Genomic DNA, 15209 nt, shown 5'->3' on the forward strand with positions numbered 1-15209 from the left:
GATCATTTCTCCCCCACCCCCCAACATGGCTGTGGTTCCCTCTCCCAGTTAGTATAATATTACTATAGCTGCAGCTTTGATCTATAATATTCTTAATGTGCTTTGATTCTAATTGCCTCTTCTCCCCTTTCAGTGGTTTGAGATTCCCTCTAGCTCACTCTCATACCCTTCTCTGCAGTTCTTTCATGCACACACATATTAGCCAAGACTGGCCTTGACCTTACCCAAGGCTAGCCTCAATGCTTGAATCTCCGATGCTTCTGCCTCTGCTGCCCAAGGACTGTGATTACAGGTGTGCTCTGTCTACCTTCATATTTTCTTCCTTACCATAGCTTAGCCTCATGCCACTGGATTATTGAAACAAGTAGATACTTTCCTTAATCCCTGTTAGGCAAATGAAGATATAAGTTGCTACAATCAACAGTAAATGAAGTCCAGGCTGCTTGAACTGTGTGCTTGCATCATTACAGAAGGTCCTTGGTCACCCATTTCCCTTACTTTCCCTTCTTCCTATGAATTATCCCCTTTCCTTATCAGCCCTTTTGTGCCAGGCGTACTTTCTCTGAACTTTTTCAGCATTTTATTTTGCCTCTTGGCCACTCAGCCTACTAAAGAATTATGTGACATTTGTGTCCTCATGGAGGATAGCAGAACATACTAGGCTGGCTGCTCTTATGCTAATTTTTCTAATCAGGTGGGAAATAAATATTCTACCCTAGAGAAAATTGAATCGTCCAGCTATTTCATTATCATAAGAGAAAGAGAGACAGAGAAAGAATGTGTTTTGTGTGTGTGTGTGCGGTATGTGTGGTGTGTGTGGGTGTGTGTGTGGTGGGGGTGTGTATGTATAGGGGGTATGTGTGTATGTCTGTGTATGTGTTGTGTTGTGTGTATGATGTGTGTGTGTGGTTTATGTGTGGTATGGTGTGTGCGAGGGTGTGTGTGTGGTGTGTATATGGTGTGTGTGTGCCTCTGTGTGTGTGGTATATTGTGCATGGGGGTGGTGGTGTATGTGTGGTATGTGTGTGTATATGTGTGTGTAGGGGGGGTGTGTGGTATGTGGTGTGTGTGTGTGTAGTGTATGTGTGCTGTGTATGTGGTATATGTGGTGTGTGTGTATGTGTGTGTGTGGTGTATATGTGCTGTGTGTGTGGTATGTGTGGTGTGTGTGTATGTGTGTGTATGTGGTGTGTGTGTGTATGTGTGTATGGGGTGTTATGTAGGGTGTGTATGTGGTGTGTGTGTGTATGTGTGTATGTGGTGTGTGTGTATATGTGATGTGTGTGTGTTTGTTGTGTGTGTATGTGTGTGTGTGTGTGTGTGTGTGTGTGTGTGGATTGCTGAGTTTGAGAAAACGACTAAGAAAAGCAGGGAGAAGGGAATAAGTTGAAGTCTGAACATATCCAATACACTAAGCTTCTCTGAGTTTTTCTCATGATTAAAATGTTTATTTTGATTAACATGATTAAATGTTCAGCCAGAACATTCTCTGCTATAAAGAGAAACCTGAGCCATATCAGAGACTCTAGACTCAAGGCTATGCCTTCAGTGATGAGAGGGCTCAAGGGAGGAAGGACATGGGACGAACATATGCGGGGACCCCGTGTCCCCAGGCATGCTGATAGGTGAGAGTTGTGTGCCTCTGACCGGAGTAGCAGCACATATGACACAGGGACAGCTGGGAGTGGTATTGTTACTTACTGGTGTAGGCCAATGTTGTATACACTTTTACCTGTAAAATGAAAATAATTTTAAGAAACGTTGTAAAGATGCAACTGTCAATTATCTCAACAAACGTGGAATATAGAAAGTGTCAACGTTTCTTGGAAACTAGAACCCATAAATACCCAAAATTTCAACAGGGCCTGGACAAACCAGGAAATCACCCCTATTGTTTCAGACATCCAGGGTGGCATCAGGGGCCTGTGCACAAAATAGCTGAAGTTCCCAGTCAGGAGACAGTAACAATAGCTCAAAAGTCCCCTCAGAGCTGGCCGGCCTCCGGGCAAGTCCCCTCAGAGCTGGCCAGCCTCCGGGCAAGCCATTGGCTGGGTGCCAGTGTATTCTAGTATCCCCCACAGCCTTCCAGCCTGCTCTACAACTCCGGGCACAGCTTACCAACTGCGAGTGGTGATTTTCCTCTCTGTCTGGGCACAGGCCTGGGAGGAGCAAGATGTCTGCCCCGAATCCCTGATAAATGTGGTCAGTGTTCCAGGTCTAAACTCCGGCCTGGGAAGGCAGCCAGGGAGACCCCTTGGTAACACAGTATGGCTAACCCTTCGTCTTCACTCTCAGGAGTTACTTGAGAAGCCTCTGGTGGGGTTTATTGGGTAGTTATTACTATTTTATCCTTCATCAGAATTAAACCAATACTTTCAAACAAAATTTCTCTAAAATTAATAGAAACACAATAAATACCTTATGGATATCCACAGAGCAATATCTAGACTATATTGTTTAACAGATTTATCTTCATTTCTTAGTTGGTTGTCATCTTGGAGAGGAGTTTCTTACACTTCTCCTCCTGCTCCTCTTCCTGCTCCTCCTCCCCTGGTCCTCCCTTTTCCTCCTCCCCTCCTCCTCCTATTGGCCCCCTTTCACTCTGCTCAAAGAGTCCTTATAAACCTTGCCTTAGGACCGCAAGCCAGAATTACCGTTACATTCTTTTATGTAATTCAAATTATTCTTCTTAGTCGCATGGTCACCCCTTCTTCACCTGTGATTGTGTTCAGTTTCCTCTTGCTGTTTGTTCTGTGTCTGTTGAGATAGAAAATCAAGCTTAACAAACTGTGTATCAGTGAGTTCCAGGGGAATGCTAAACAGTAGATGCCATGTGTGCCATATAACACTACATGCTCCATACAGTTCCTTGAGCCCGAATATATTTTCTCAATATAAATATGAAACAAGAAGACATATTTGAAGTGTATTTGCATGAGATGCAAAGATATCATTATTCTATCTTTCATTCTTAATAAACAAGCTGAAACAGGCTTTCTTTTCTAGGTCACAGGACTAAAGTATCCCTTGCCTTGCTCCTTTGGTTGCTTATAGTTAGAGAGATGTTATTTGAGTCTTCTATCTCAAGGTTATATTTCACATGATAGAGACATCTTTCTTCTCAACAAATAGCACTTGAAGTTTATTTTATTTTTGTCTTCATACTACTGTATCTGAAAATCAACTTCCAGGCACTAAAAAAAGATTCTTTAAGCAAAGTTCTAGCAGATTATATTAAGAAATTTCAAAAGAGAGGAAATGGATAATTTTCATACACTTTTGAATAATGGCAGTGCTGTCTTAATATGGGTCTAATTGAGTTGTATGTTATAGGCAGGAAATGTAATTTATATAAAAAAAAAGCACACTGTGAGAAAGTCCACATAACTTGCTTAGCAGTCATTTGTGTTCCCAGAATCCCCAGGGCAAGGGTCCGTTAATCTAATTAGATTACTGACAGTAAATTTCAAATGATGCCATTTAATTTAAATACCAGTTCTGTGTGCTAAGTTTTAGGGAGGCATACAATATGCCATTTTGTCCTGGTGAATCATTTCAGACAAACTAAATATTTAACTCTACAATCATTTTTGAACAGCTGATTGAATCTGAGTCGGGTTTTCAAGACAGGCTCCACTTGGTGGCACTTTCTGGAAGTCAGCAGTGTCTGATAACGGCAGCACATGGTTGCTAAGCACATTTAAAACTTTTAAGTTCCAAACTTAGAGAAATGAGCCAAATAATCAGATAGTCAACAGGGAATGTAATTTTTGTTGTACTTTTAAAGGGGAATATTCTTCCGGAATGAGTCATCTTTTCTTTGACCGTGTTTTTTTTTGCATTGTTTTTTCTTTTGCAGGAGCAAGACAGAAATAAGAACTGTTCGTTAATTTGAAAGTTTCATTGTAACACCGAATTCATCTGAGAAAACTTCCAGTTGTGTTATGCACTTTTATTTCTTAGGAACCATGTGTGTAAGTTTGTATGTTTTCCTGAACAACTCTCTTAAGGTAGCTTTTGTTATTTCAGTTTTATTAAGATGACTAAATGGTTGCGTTTCTCCCCCATGAAGTGTTTCTTTTTATACTTTAATACAGGACATAAGCTTTCTTGCCACCGCCTCCCCTCCGCCCTTGTGACCAGGCACGCAGTACACAGAGTATTTGAATGGTTTGTTCAAAACAGGCAGTGGCATCTGATTGGTTCGATTGCAAACCAAATCAGCCAATCAAGAACTAAAATCAGAAGTCACCCTGGAGTTTCTTGAGCTATGTCAAGTCTAGCTGACAGGATGGCATCTCCTACTTAGGTTTTAAACACAACCGTCTGCTTCCAGTAATAAATAGCCAACTCTGTCATTCTGGCTGTTGTGTTGTCTGGGTTCCTGACCAGGTTTGGCATGACTTCCCGTGCAATCATGACAGATGGCGGTTTTGACATTTGTGCTTTAATTTTTCCCATTTGCACAGTGCCCTGACACTGTTTTTGTCACAAAGCAGAATGTTTTGAGGTATGGGGGAACCCGTGATTACACTGAAAATTAAGTTCTTAGTTTCAGAAAGCATAAACTGCCCATTCTCCTTTAAGAATCCAACCTTTGTTGTAAGTGTGCAACACACATACCCGTAAATGAGTCCTTTCATAGCTGTGCCCTGCATCTCCATGTTTGCAGCTCGAAGAGAAGCCTGTTTGGAGAAGAAGACAGAATTGGCTGTGAACTTTGTTTCAGTGTTTGTAATTCGCTCCAGCCCCAACCACCCCACATCTTGTAATTACAGTGCCCGATTCTTGCTTCAAGTTTTAACAGTTGCAAAGATTCCAAAAAACCAGATGCATTACTGACCAGTTGTAACCCAATTCTGACTGAATGGATACATTCAGACTTTCCTAATTGGTCTCTCAATTAAGTGATACACTGAAGAATTTCTTAATTACTTTCTAACCAAATACCCCGTTTAAAAGGCAAGTATTAACGCTCAAGATTTCTGTAAGGAATCTCTGTTCAGTCTCTTGTTTGTTTAAAGATAAAGTATTCTGGAAAATTCTTTAGATGACCCTTTTTATTTTGACAATCACCAGTATTTGCTTTCCACTTAAAATTGCTTCTTGAAGTCAGGGATTTTATGCCTCTCAGAATACTGAATTTTCTAAAGCTTTTAACATTTTAATACTTTGTCACTGTTGGGTTTGTTTTTTTTTTAAATCCAGGCTCAAAACCAAATTCAATACCACTTCCAGGGCCTTTCTTAAGGGGGAGAAACAAGTTCTAAAAATTAAGTTCTTTTAGACAAAGAGCAAGATTTGAAGCAGGAGTAGTGAGTGGTCTTTGACCACAGTCCACTTGGTTACCGGACAATGAGCTGTGAAATAAACCCTTGTCTCTGAGGTATATGATATGAAACATGGTCTCTGGGTCAGAAGATGCCTTTGGGCCATATTTAAGAAGCCATTGCTACCCCAGAATTTGAACATTTTTTTTTTCAGTCAAACTGACTGCATATAAGGGTCACTTACTATTGGAACAAGAAGCTAGAATCCATTTCTTTCCAAGATCTCAAACCCGTATATCTGAGAGCAGCAGGTGTGGAATGTCAAGGATTTGAATGGAATGGAGAGAGTATACAGGGTCTGAGTGGAGAGAGGCTGTGCCCAGAAGGCCATGTAAGTTTCAGCAGACTTCTGGGACAGCCCCATAGATTTGTTAGCCAGCTCCCCACAAAGGTAGGAAGAAAATGTATTATGGGCTACTATCAGTATTTTCCACCAGCAGATCTGAGCCTTCCATTCTCCCACAGTAGGAGAGAAACTTGGGTGGGGGTAGGGAAAGAACTTTTTATTTGTTGCTTCTGTGTGAAAGCCTGAAACCTCACTCGGCCTGCCAGGGATGTGGTAAATGTCCAAGTGGTTAAAGTGTACTTATAAACTGATGCTCATGCCATTCATGACAGCTATTGGTCCTTTCCCACATGGGTCACCACCTGAGGTCTACTACCTTCAGTGACAGAGAAAGAGAATTCTCATAGGCCCACGCTGAATCCTTTGTTTGGTCATTTCTTGAACTTGTACGGACGTGTGAATGAAGTGGCTTTTCCATCTTCTTTCAACCAAAGCGGAATGAACCAAGAATCTAGACAATCTTCTGGTGCAAGAAGCCATAACTCCCAGCAGTATCTTTTAACCACTAAGCTACCTATCATGTTTTCTATAAAAAAAACCATCAATGAAGAAGTGTCCTAAATAGAGCCATGAGATGAAATCTAAACAGAATGTGACCTGGCCTTAGCTATTGTCTCTCAAGGTCCTGTGTGAGGCTTAGTTTTCAGGATGATCATGCTATACTCTGGGAAGGAATTTTGACTCATTTACTGTCTTTTCCCTGTTGGATAATGGGGTCATGTTGAAACAGGCCCCTGTTTGACTTGTTTCTTGAAAACTAAACACCTTTGTAACCAGTGTGATAATTCAGTTCCCCAGAATGTATTTCTTTGAACACTTATTGAGACTGTCTTCAGGAGTAAATGAAGCCCAGGATTAAGTGTCTGGGTAAATATGACTCGTCTCAAAGTAATTAAGCTAACAATGAGTTCTACTCTAACAGCTTCATGACAAATTTCAAAAATTAGCATGCAATTCAAATTCATCTTGTGTCATTAGAAAATGTCCAGTGGCGTACTACCTTTTTCTTTATTCAGATTTGACCTTTTCACCTTCACTTCTTAAAGAGATTTGGTACATTCTAACTCTCTCCATCCACTGTAGAGACAAAAGCCCATTTGCTACAAGCCAGATGTTCCTATTACCTGAACGCTACCTTGGACTGCAGGACAGAATTGATTCTTAAGTAGACGGCTATGCTTCCACAATGATTGTGTGCAATGTTGACTTCTAAGTAGATGACCACAGTCTCATGATAAGCGTGTATATGTGTGTCGAAAACACATTCAGTGGTACTCTTTGTATTTAAGATTATCACAGTATACATTTTCCTATGTGGTGCTTAAGGAGTCTCATTCTACGGTTTACAAGGTGTAATATTTGCACCCTAAATTCTCAGGGTGTGCTATTTTACCCAGATACTTGAAAGAAAAAGGTGCCCTGTGTTTTATCAGTACTGTTGATGGGAGAAAATTATGTGTAAGTGTGTTTGAGAAAACTGCTCATAAAAACCAAATCAATAAGCTCTTAGGCTTTTACATAATCTCTAAGGAGATGTATACATAGGTAATATATATTGTCAAGAGACTGCTAATGTATTCTTTAACTTCTGGGTCTGAGAGAGGCCTCACCGGTGCATAGAATCAGTAAGAAAGCATGTAGCATTTTCTCAAAAGTGCCTTGAACTTGAATCTAATCTGAATCGCACTCCATTTGTGACATGTGTGAAGAAAGACCCAGAAGCAGGACCCTGAAGCATGGACTCCGGTGCGTGCCCCACGTCTCTGGGGAGACCTGAACGATCATTGCAATACTCGTGAGCTAGCCACACCCTCAGTACTTCATGTTGTGCTCTGTTGGACTTACTTCTGTTTAACTCAAAATGGTGCAGAATAAAATTCACACATCTAGTTTGGTTTTTCTTTTTAAGTTTCTGAATTGCTTTTTTTCAAGTTAGTATTAGTGGCAGCAAGTTCTTTCCAGGGTTCCCTGAGTCACCTACTATGGCTGGATCTGTTTTCTAGCAGACAGTCTCTTCCCACCCCCACCCTTTCTGAAGATGTGTGTTTATATATTTATATATGAAATTATATTCTTGTATAGTGATGGCCGAAGAGAATGTGAAGACTGTGGAAGTTGCGTATGACTAGGAGAGTGTATATTGTATAATGCATACAGAAGGATGTTGGATAATGACGAACTGTAACCCCAGACTACGAGAGATGGCATATGGAAAGAATGTGAAAATTTAAACTGTATCAATGCAGCCATCTTGGTGGAGAAGTTCCTGGCTGAGGTTTGATGTGGTGGTACAATGCGGTGAGCTGGCTACAGGAACTTTGCATCCAGCCAAAAGCGCCAAGATTTGCCTTTCAAGTGCTCTTGCCTATGGAGAAAACTACTGAGAAGGGATTCCTTGTGACAAGCCTACCTTTAAGTGCCAGCATTTGTAAGGTGTGATCTTGTGTATTGGTTTTTTTATTTTGACAGTTTTGAAAATATGTTTGTTGTTGTTGTTTTTCCAGTAAAAGTAACCACAAAAGAAAACATACACTGTTAGTCTTTATTTTAACTCGAAAAGCAAGCTTTGGACAGTTTTGTTTTCTCTTAGCTTCTAGTTCGAATTCGGCATTTAAACAAATTTAGTCTGTAAATACTGTACAACCAGGTACATTTGTTTTCTATTGGTGTAATAACAAACACCTATAGATTCCATAGCTGAAGACAATGCACATTTATGATCTTCTAGCTCTGGAGTTTAGAAATCTGGTATGGATTTTTCTCGGTACCCAGAAAATATCATCCAGCTAACCTGAGCGTTATCTAAGCACACCTGCCTCCTGAAGTCACATTTGTGGAGTTCCTAACAAGGTTAGGTGCTGCTGCCTCACTGACGCCACGGTGCCTCCTTGACAATTGTCTCTGAGAACCCACATGGAAGCCCAAGAAAGCAGAGGCCATTCTTCTCCTTAATATCTGAAAATTACTATACAGTGACACTTAGTACTGTCGTGGTCCCTAAGCACAGCACTGGCCAACTGAGATCACTGTGAACACGAATGTTCAAGACATCTGGACCTACCCTCAGGGTAGACTTCCAGCACTCCTTGTGTTTGAACAGGAAGCAGTTCAGAGCAAGCAAGAAAAAGCACTTCAGTTACATTTTCAAGAGTCACCTTTGGCTTCTGGCTCTTGTTTCTTGGGGATTTTCAGGTTTCTTCCTGTCACCTCAGATGTACCCCATTTTTCTCTGCACTATGCTACCTCCCTAGTTGTCCTAGAAAAGTAGGGTGGAAACGAGTGATTGCGTCTTGCTCAGAACTTTCCTACTGTTGTGGTAATACGCTGACCAAAAACACCGTGGGGAGGAAAGGCTTTACTGCAGCTTATAGATTAAAGTCCATCACCAAGAGAAGTCAGAGCAGGAACCCAAGGAGAAACTGAAGCAGAGATCAAGGAGAAATGTCCCTCACTGGCTCAGCTTTGTTAGACAACCCAGGCTGACCTACGTAGGGCAACACCACCCACAGTGGGCCGGGCGTTTCCATATCAATCATTAATCAAGAAATTGCCCCCAAGGACTTGCCTTACAGGCCATTCTGTGGAGACATTTTCTCAATTGAGACTTACTCTTCCCAGATGAGTGAAACTTGAGTCAGTTGACAAGAAACAACTAACCAGCACACTAGTCTCCATTTTAGCCTAAGCACCTGGTCCTAAAATTCCCAGAATCACACTATATATGTGACCAGATTTCCCTTCAGGTTTAGTTTAATGTCATGCAGGTCATCTGGTGGCCTGTCACAGGCTGGCATCTGTATAAGCAAACACCTTGAACACGAACTACTATAATCTGTGTTTATAAATGGTTTCACACCACTTCTGAGGAATTTTTTTTTTTTTTTGCCAATTTTGAGTTCATTTGTGCTCAGCCACTGCACTTAGTAATAACAGAGCTCTGTCCACCCCTTGATCCTCTCCTCTCTCTCCTCCCCTGCTCACTGTCTTCCAACCAATCTCTTGTTTTGTTTTGTGTTTTTGTTTTTGTTTTGTTTTTGTTGTTTTTGTTTTTGTTTTTGTTTTTGTTTTTTGGTAGAGAACTTAGCTGCCTAATGGAGCTCCAGTTATCAAAGACCTGCTGCAATATTGTGAAAACTGTAGCTTTAAAACCAAGTATGTCCACTGTTCTACTTATGCATTTCAGAGCAGTGACCTACTCCCCTCCCCCCAAACCTAGTAGATTAAAATAGCAATTGTGTAGTCAACTGACACTGTTGCAGGTTAAGCAGGGCTTGGCAGGGAAGGTTTGTCTCTGCCTCTCAGGGCAGCAGACAGAGACCCTGGAGTACTCTCTCACAATGCTCATTCACAGACCTGACAAGTTGCTGCTGTCAGATGAGAGCTCTGCTGAGCCACTGGCAAAAATGACTGCAGTTCCTCTTGAGAGCTTTGCTGCTCAGATATCTTCAAAATGTATGGGCTGAGTTCCATCAATGGGAATGCCAGGAGGTAGGGAACAGATGTCTCTAACTGCTTAAGGCCTCTCTCAGAAATGATACAGCATCATTTTTTTTTATCATCTCCATGCACTAGGGAACAATAAAATAAAGATGCAGTCCGCAGGAACATAGCCACCACCTCTAACTGAGAGGTTTGCCACAGAATTAGGTGACATGTCTTACCGCTACCGTTTGTGATAATAAATGTTATAAAAGAGGTGTTTTAGGAAGGAGTTTTAAAGTCAGCTCTTAGATGAGTTTAGCCAGACATTCTAGAAAAAAAAACACATCTAGAATGAGGGCAATTTAAAATGGGCTAAGTGGGCAGACTTCTATGTTTGTGTTGGGCAATACATTGGAGTCAGGTAGGGCAGACATCACAGTTGTCCTTCAACTGTGAAGAGAATCAGTTTCCTTTGGGGGAAAAAAATGAGCACCTGTGACAGCTAGCTATGCCAGGCATCCTGGTCCATGAGAGATGTTCAGTTTTCGGGAAGTCTTGACCTATGATGGGAATGCCTGCTAGGCTTATAAAACTGTGTAGTCTGTGTCTTACCAAAGGCGCAGAGAGAAGAGAAACTCACCAAAGACGGCCAAAGAGAGCCATGCCAGCTATACAGCAGGGGACTGGCAGGGGTGAAGAACTCTAGGTCTGGATGGGACCAGGAAAATAAGGGCCTTGAAGAGGCTGGAGGTGAAGCAGCTGCTACCAAAGGCAGTGAGGAACAGTCTGCAGACAAGGAATGTAATCAGTGCTCCAAGGGAGAGATTACCTTCAGAAGTGGTGTGGAAAAAAATTGCGGATTCTTTTTTCCTGCTCCTTGAAGCTATTGTCTGGTCAACACAATGGCCTGACAGACAGTGTTTCTGTGAGGCTTATAGGTTTTCAATACTACTAGATAAAGAGCAAGACTAGGTTTATTTAAGACAGAAAGTGCCTGGGTTTGAAACTCATTTCTATCTTTCCTGTTAATTACTTTGATATCCTAAGTCTACGTTGTTGCTGTAAAGTTAACATAGTTGCGGACATTAGAGTATGACATACATGCATGCTATAGTACTGAAGTACAGACAAATAGACAGACAGACACACACACACATGCTCACACATTAGATAAAAATTTAAAAAGTATAGTAACTACCATGACAGGCCTCTCTACTTCCGCACTTCTACCTTTGGAAAGTTCAAATCCACTATTGCACAGATTGCTCAGAAATGCTCAATCCATGGAGGAGTGGGGCTTCTTTTATTTAAAAACGTAATGTAAGTTCAACTAAAGGAATTTGGAAAGTTTTAAGTGTTCTTTGGTGCATTTGGTACGTCACATGCAAATTTGCAGTCTACATTTTTCTGCTTCATACTAGTGAAAGCCTGCATCTTTGTTTCATAAGTTTCCTGGTGTTATAATCACATAGGCGGTGCATGCATGTGAGTGTGAGAGTGCATACTCCCATGCACGTGCACGTGCAGATCAGAGGAGACCGCTAATCCTACAAGACTCTCCACCTTATTTTTGGAGACAGAGTCTCCCACTGACCCTGAAGCTAGGCAGTGAGTTCCAGAATCTGCTGGCCGCCATCCCCTAATGCTGAGATTATAGGCAGGAGTGGCCATAGCCCAGTGTTATGTGTGCATTAGGGATTTAAGCTCAGGTCCTGCTTGCCCAGCAGTAGTTCTCTCTCTCTCTCTCTCTCTCTCTCTCTCTCTTTCTTTCTCTCTCTCTCTCTCCCTGGAACACTTCCTCAGCATCCCCATCCCCCACCCCCAGGAACTTTTAATGGCTATGTCTTATTTCTTCACACTACCATATCAGGGTATGTTTAACGGATCTCACACTAAAGTGTCTTTAAAGTCGTTTCTGCAGTTTGAGGCCATGCAGTTAATGCTACAATGAGTACCTCTAGGCATGACTCTTTGCAAGCATCTTTGATAATTTCCATGGCACAAAATCCTATAATTAGAATTACTGAATAAAAAGCATAGGCATTATTATTATTTTTAATCACAGGGGATTTTAAGGTAGCTCTTGGCTGTTTTCAATACAAACAAGTTACCACTTTTTAAAGAAAACTGGCACCCCATTTGACAAGCCACTCCATAAATACCACAGTTAGAAATGTGTAGTGTAGCACTCACCTCATTCAAATCACCCTGAGACTGGGAGGACAAGAGGTCCCCTGATGTTTTTCAGGAAGGTACATTCTCCCACAGAATACACGAGCTCTTACTTTCTCATTCGCTTTCTTCCATCACCCTGGAGTACAAACATCAGGAAAGACCCTTATGGTGTAAGGGTCTTCCATTTTCCCCGGGTCACAGCTCCCTCAACCAGGTCTCACTTGACCTCCACACCAACAGCCTGGGCATCACCTGGGGACCGTCACCAGTGTGCAGCACCAATCCTGACTCCCTCTCTCCTTGCTGATGGCATGGAGCAGCCTGTTACAGAGCCTGTGAGTGATTCCACAGCATGCTCTGGACCACTGGGCACAGGCCACTGCGGGTGGTCACCTTTCAAGAGGGGAGCAAGAAAGCTGTGGCTGCTGTAGCTCTCTCTGTCTGCCATCCAATACCATGCTGGTCCAACAGTGTCCGTGTAAGTTACTTCCTGTCCAGCACCACTGTTCAACATGATTGCTTCATAAGCTTAAGACAGTAAATGATAAGGATCTGTGTGGATGTTCTTTGAAGGTGGGCCTAAGAAATGCTAATTTTCCTTAATTTTAAACAGAAAGTTAACTATATGTGTATATTGTGTGTGTATAGTGTGTATTTGTTTGTTTGCTTAAGGTAGAGTCTTATATAACCCAGATTGACCTTAAACTGGCTGTGTAACAGGATAACCTTGAACTCCTGATCCTCCTGCCTCAGTCTCCTATGTGTTGGGATTACATACCAGGCTATCACATCCAGTTTATAAAGTGCTGGGGATCAAATCTAGGCCTCTGTGTATGCTAGGCGCTCTCTGAATTGCGTAAATCTAAATCTCTAAATCTCTAAAGGTTAGCTACATCCGCAGAGCTAACCTTTACTTTTTGATTCTTAGTTCTTTTTGTTCTTATGAGGGCACCATGCAGTGAGAGCAAAATAAACAGCTCAGTTATGGTGGCTGTAACTGTGACCTGTCCTTTCAAAATACATCCTAGTGACCCAGATCACAGATCTCCATGGAATGGCGATACCATGGAAGCTATAGGGAGCTGCATAGTGGTCCGTGAGCAGCATCTGCTGCATGGGGGATACTGCACTCTGTATGCATGGCTCTAGCCTGATCAGGTAAGGGAGACTGGTTAGCGTGGGGAAATCTTAACTTCTGGAAACCGTCTACCATCCATATTGATCACGCCACCTCAGGTGTCAATACTGCACTAATGCCCAACTTCCTGATCAAAGAGTGTGAGACTACCTCTGCCTTGAAGCACCCCTCTGTCTCTCAATACTTCATCTCACAGAGACTAGAGCTCTGTGACTGCACTTACAGAGCTGATTTTCAAGCAGAGTGAGGGGAAAATGTATAAAAACATAGAGACAGATTTCTCAGAGCAGGGTGGAATTGACCCACTGAGCACCAAGCAACTGTGCTGGGAAGAGAATGCTCATACTCTCAAGTTTTACACTAAAGTCTTTGACCCATTTTGAAAGTGTGTGTGTGTGTGTGTGTGTGTGTGTGTTTGCGTGTGCGTGTTCCAGTTTCATTGTTGTGTCAGCACCAATGTACTGAACAGTTGTCTTTTTTTTTTCCTAATCTATGTGCCTGATACCTTTGTCAAAGGCTCTGTGGCTATTGCTATGTGGGTTTATTTCTGGATCCTCTATTCTATCCCATGAGTCCACACACCTGTTTTGTGTCTGTGCCTTGCTGGTTCTGTTACAAAGGCTCTGTGGTATAATTTGAGGTCAGCCTCTACCAAGACCCCAGGGGTCTTTTTGCTTAGGATTGTGTTTCCTATTCAGGGTCTTTTGTGCTTCCTTGTGAACTCCTGAGTTCTTTTTCTTTCTGCCTCTATGAAGGATGACCTTGGAATTCAGTGGAGGCACATGGTAGATCGCTTTTCTTGATGTAGCCATTTCACAGTACTAATTTCTGCCAATCCATGAGCATGGGAGGTCTTTTTAACTTCTTGTATAGTTTTCAGTTTCTTTTAACAGTGTCTTTCTGTTTTTATTACAGAGGCTTGTTACCTTCTTTGTTAGGGTTATTTCTGGGATTTTTTTTAATGCATTGTGAACAGAATTTTGTTCCCAAGTTCTTTCTAAGAAAGCTTGTTATTGGTATATAGAGAAGCTACTGATTTCATCATGTTAATGATGTATCCTCTTACTTTGATGGGCGTGTTTATCACATTGCAGAATTTATCTGTTTATTTTTAAGGGTCCTTGAAGTAGAGGATCATGTCCTGTGTCCTCCCATTAATGAACAGGTAGACAAAAGATACGTCCATGTGATGGAACATTACTCAGCCATACAACAGAATGAAGCCCTGATTATGCTACTGTCCAGACAACATGGAGAACACATTGCTGAGTGAAAGAAGCCAGTCTCAAACAAGAAATATATCTCATTCCATTAGCACGAGATATTTGGAGCAAACAGGTCATTGATTTCCTACGGTTAAGAGAATGAAAAGATTGGAGGCAATAGCTAAAAGGGGAAAGATTTCTTTTTGAAATGATGCAGATGTTCTAAACATGATTATGATGATGATTCACTGTGATTATACTAAAATATTGACTTCTATAAAGAGGCAATGTGTGTAAATTCTTATCCGGTAGAGATTGTGCCAAAAAATTATTGTATGTTATTGAGAATTCAAACTTGCGTTTGAACCTAAACACTCTTCAAAGAGGAAGGGACTTCTGGCAAAAGAAAAAGGGGAAAGGAAAGAAACCTACAACATAGAGTGAGAGAGGGCTTCTGAGTAGCCATACATGCACCAGGATCTACAGAAGAACGCAGGGACTCCAGGAACTTAGGACTCTTCCTCAAAGCTTTGTAGCTGCTGTTGCATCCTGACCCAACCTATCACCTGGATGCTTTTAGCAGTAAATATTTG

The 15209-nt window shown here is 41.7% G+C and overlaps 1 protein-coding gene and 1 long non-coding RNA gene across 6 annotated transcripts in view; one reads left to right on the forward strand and one right to left on the reverse strand.

Moving 5' to 3' along the window:
* The window catches only part of 1110002E22Rik (RIKEN cDNA 1110002E22 gene), a 19260-nt gene extending 11063 nt beyond the window's left edge, over window positions 1-8197 (forward strand). For both annotated transcript variants that reach the window (NM_001370862.1, XM_030252339.1), the window contains exon 3: window positions 3860-8197. The gene's annotated coding sequence lies outside the window, so the exon portion shown is untranslated. The remainder of the gene's footprint in view (window positions 1-3859) is intronic.
* On the reverse strand, window positions 1427-13202 carry Gm52617. Of its 4 annotated transcripts, XR_003954569.1 has the most exons (4): window positions 12292-13202; window positions 4624-4685; window positions 2655-2757; window positions 1427-1732 (listed from the first exon to the last, which is right to left on the reverse strand). It is a non-coding gene; the product is annotated as a predicted gene, 52617 (long non-coding RNA). The 4 variants fall into 4 exon arrangements; XR_003954568.1 differs by lacking the exon at window positions 12292-13202 and having other exon boundaries at window positions 4624-4721; XR_003954571.1 differs by lacking the exon at window positions 12292-13202 and having other exon boundaries at window positions 2717-2757; window positions 4624-4702.
* Between the last annotated feature and the right edge of the window lie 2007 nt (window positions 13203-15209).

This window comes from Mus musculus, chromosome 3 (assembly GCF_000001635.26).
Source record: "Mus musculus strain C57BL/6J chromosome 3, GRCm38.p6 C57BL/6J".
NCBI lineage: Eukaryota > Metazoa > Chordata > Mammalia > Rodentia > Muridae > Mus > Mus musculus.